The sequence below is a fragment of the Triticum aestivum genome, chromosome 2A, assembly GCF_018294505.1.
Source record: "Triticum aestivum cultivar Chinese Spring chromosome 2A, IWGSC CS RefSeq v2.1, whole genome shotgun sequence".
Taxonomy (NCBI): Eukaryota; Viridiplantae; Streptophyta; class Magnoliopsida; order Poales; family Poaceae; genus Triticum; species Triticum aestivum.
In genome coordinates, this window is record NC_057797.1 from 114,069,869 (window position 1) to 114,074,609 (window position 4,741).

Here is a 4,741-nt window from a genome sequence, read left to right on the forward strand (position 1 = left end):
GAAATACAGAGGCCCGTCCGGTGGGTCCCAGATGTCAGGTGCATGAATCATTATTTTGCGCGTAATAAGGAGGCATTTCCTTATGTGCTGCCGTGGACCCAGATGTCAGCCTCTCGACGTGCAGTCCACGTCCGATGGATGTCGTTCGTTGACCATGTTGACCACGCCGTCCTACGTCTTGAGCTTGCGTTGGTTTTCCCCGAAGAGGAAGGGATGATGCAGCAGAGTAGCGTAAGTATTTCCCTCAGTTTTTGAGAACCAAGGTATCAATCCAGTAGGAGGCCACGCTCAAGTCCCTCGTACCTGCACAAAACGATAGCTACTAGCAACAAACGCGATTAGGGGTTGTCAATCCCTTCACGGTCACTTACGAGAGTGAGATCTGATAGATAGAATATTTTTGGTATTTTTGGTATAAAGATGCAAAGTAAAAAGTAAAAGCAAAGCAAGATTGAAGTGATGGAGATTGATATGATGAGAATAGACCCGGGGGCCATAGGTTTCACTAGTGGCTTCTCTCAAGACCATAAGTATTCTATGGTGGGTGAACAAATTACTGTTGAGCAATTGATAGAATTGGGCATAGTTATGAGAATATCTAGGCATGATCATGTATATAGGCATCACGTCCGTGACAAGTAGACCGAAACGATTCTGCATCTACTACTATTACTCCACTCATCGACCGCTATCCAGCATGCATCTAGAGTATTAAGTTAAAAACAGAGTAACGCCTTAAGCAAGATGACATGATGTAGAGAGATAAATTCATGCAATATGAAATAAACCCCATCTTGTTATCCTCGATGGCAACAATGCAATACGTGCCTTGCTGCCCCTTCTATCACTGGGAAAGGACACCGCAAGATCGAACCCAAAGCTAAGCACTTCTCCCATGGCAAGAACTACCAATCTAGTTGGCCAAACCAAACGGATAATTCGAAGAGACTTGCAAAGATAACCAATCCCGCATAAAAGAATTCAGAGAAGATTCAAATATTATTCATAGATAGACTTGATCATAAACCCACAATTCATCGTTCTCAACAAACACACCGCAAAAAGAAGATTACATCGAATAGATCTCCACAAGAGAGGGGGAGAACTTTGTATTGAGATTCAAAGAGAGAGAGAGAAGAAGCCATCCAGCTACTAACTATGGACCCGAAGGTCTGAGGTAAACTATTCACACTTCATCGGAGGGGCTATGATGATGTAGAAGCCCTCCGTGATGATGGCCTCTTCCGGCGGAGCTCTGGAACAGGCCCCAAGATGGTATCTCGTGGATACAGAAAGTTGCGGCGGTGGAATTAGGTTTTTGGCTCCTGTTCTGATCTTTTGGGGGTACATAGGTATATATAGGAGGAAGGAGTACGTCGGTGGAGCACCGAGGGGCCCACGAGGCAGGGGGCGTGCCCTGGGGGGGGGGGGGGCGCCCCCACCCTCGTGACCTCCTCTTTGATCCCTTGCAGTAGGGTCCAAGTCTCCTGGATCACATTCGGTGAGAAAATCATGTTCCCGAAGATTTTATTCCGTTTGGACTCCGTTTGATATTCTGTTTCTCCGAAACACTGAATAGGCAAAAAACAACAATTCTGGGTTGGGCCTCCGGTTAATAGGTTAGTCCCAAAAATAATATAAAAGTGGAAAATAAAGCCTAATATAGTCCAAAACAGTAGATAATATAGCATGGAGCAACCAAAAATTATAGATACGTTGGAGACGTATCAGGCATCCCCAAGCTTAATTCCTGCTCGTCCTCGAGTAGGTAAATGATAAAAAGAGAATTTTTGATGCAGAGTGCTACTTGGCATAATTTCAATGTAAATCTTCTTAATTGTGGTATGAATATTCAGATTAGAAAGATTTAAGACAAAAATTTATATTGACATAAAAATAATAATACTTCAAGCATACTAACAAAAAAAGTTATCCCTACAAAATCATATAGTCTGCTATGCTCCATCTTCACCACACAAAATATTTAAATCATGCACAACCCCGATGACAAGCCAAGCAATTGTTTCATACTCTAACTTTTTCAAAACTTTTTCAATCTTCACGCAATACATGAGCATGAGCCATGGACATAGCACTATAGGTGGAATAGAATGGTGGTTGTGGAGAAGACAATGAGGGAGAAGATAGTCTCACATCAGCTAGGCGTATGAACGGACTATGGAGATGCCCATCAAAAGATATCAATGTGAGTGAGTAGGGATCGCCATGCAACGGATGCACTAGAGCTATAAGTATATAAAAGCTCAAAAAAGAAACTAAGTGGGTGTGCATCCAACTTGCTTGCTCATGAAGACCTAGGGCAATTTGAGGAAGCCCATCATTGGAATATACAAGCCAAGTTCTATAATGAAAGATTCCCACTAGTATATGAAAGTGATAACATGAGAGACACTCTACTATGAAGATCATGGTGCTACTTTGAAGCACAAGTGTGGTAAAAGGATAGTAACATTGTCCCTTCTCTCTTTTTCTCTCATTTTTTTTATTTTTTTATTTGGGCCTTTTCTCTTTTTTTATGGCCTTTCCTTTTTTTGGGCTTCTTTGGCCTCTTTTTTTCATCTGGAGTCTCATCCCGACTTGTGGGGGAATCATAGTCTCCATCATTATTTCCTCACTGGGACAATGCTCTAATAATGATGATCATCACACTTTTATTTTTCTTACAACTCAACAAATACAACTCAATACTTAGAACAAGATATGACTCTATATGAATGCCTCCGGCGGTGTACCGGGATATGCAATGAATCAAGAGTGACATGTATGAAACAATTATGAATGGTGGCTTTGCCACAAATACGATGTCAACTACATGATCATGCTAGCAATATGACAATGATGGAGTGTGTCATAATAAACGGAACGGTGGAAAGTTGCATGGCAATATATCTCGGAATGGCTATGGAAATGCCATAATAGGTAGGCATGGTGGCTGTTTTGAGGAAGGTATATGGTAGGTGTATGATACCGGCGAAAGGTGCGCAGTATTAGAGAGGCTAGCAAGGGTGGAAGGGTGAGAGTGCGTATGATCCATGGACTCAACATTAGTCATAAAGAACTGATATACTTATTGCAAAAATCTAGAAGTTATCAAAGCAAAGTACTACGCGCATGCTCCTAGGGGGATAGATTGGTAGGAAAAGACCATCACTCATCCCCGACCGCCACTCATAAGGAAGACAATCAATAAATAAATCATGCTCCGACTTCATCACATAACGGTTCACCATACGTGCATGCTACGGGAATCACTAACTTCAACACAAGTATTCTTTAAATTCACAACTACTTAACTAGCATGACTTTAATATTATCACCTCCATATCTCAAAACAATTATCATGCTTCAATCTTTTCTTAGTATTCAACACACTCAAAAGAAAGTTTCACAAATCTTGAATACCAAGCATATTATTATTAAGCAAATTACCATGCTATTAAGAGACTCTCAAAATAATTTAAGTGAAGCATGAGAGATCAATAGTTTCCTTAAAACAAATCCACCACTGTGCTCTAAAAGATCTAAGTGAAGCACATAGAGCAAAATTATAACGCTCAAAAGATATAAGTGAAGCACATAGAGCAAAACTATAACGCTCAAAAGATATAAGTGAAGCACATAGAGCAAAACTACTTAGCTCAAAAGATATAAGTGAAGCACATAGAGTATTCTATCAAATTTTAATTCATGTATGGCTCTCTCAAAAGGTGTGTACAGCAAGGATGATTGTGGCACACTAACAAACAAAGACACAAATAATACAAGACGCTCCAAGCAAAACACATATCATGTTGGTGAATAAAAATATAGCTCCAAGTAAATTACCGATGGAAGTGGACGAAAAGAGGGGATGCCTTCCGGGGCATCCCCAAGATTTGACTTTTTGGGGTCCTTGGATTATCTTGGGGGTGCCATGGGCATCCCCAAGCTTAGGCTCTTGCCACTTCTTGTTCCATAATCCATCAAATCTTTACCCAAAACTTGAAAACTTCACAACACAAAACTCAAAATAGAAAACTTGTGAGCTCCGTTAGCGAAAGAAAACAAAAGACCACTTCAAGGTACTGTAATGAACTCATTCTTTATTTATACTGGTGTTAAACCTAATGTATTCCAACTTCTCTATGGATTATAAACTATTTTACTAGCCGTAGATTCATCAAAATAAGCAAACAACACATGAAAAACAGAATCTGTCAAAAACAGAACAGTCTGTAGTAATCTGTAGCTAGCGCAAGATCTGGAACCAAAAAAATTCTAAAATAAATTGCTGGACGTGAGGAATTTATATATTAATCATCTGAAAAATGAATTGACTAAATAGAACTCCTAAAATAAAAATGACAGCAGTTCTCGTGAGTGCTAAAGTTTCTGTTTTTTTACAGCAAGTTCAACAAGACTTTCCCCAAGTCTTCCCAACGGTTCTACTTGGCACAAACACTAATTAAACACAAAAACACAACCAAAACAGAGGCTAAATAATTTATTTATTACTAAACAGGAGCAAAAATCAAGGAATAAAAATAAAATTGGGTTGCCTCCCAACAAGCGCTATCATTTAACGCCCCTAGCTAGGCATAAAAGCGAGGATAGATCTAGGTATTACCATCTTTGGTAGGCAATTCTTAAATTAGGCATATACCATCTTTAGGAATTTCTTTCTATTAATTATCAAACTTTTAGGCACAAGATCGAAAAATTCATTTGTAATAAATGGTTC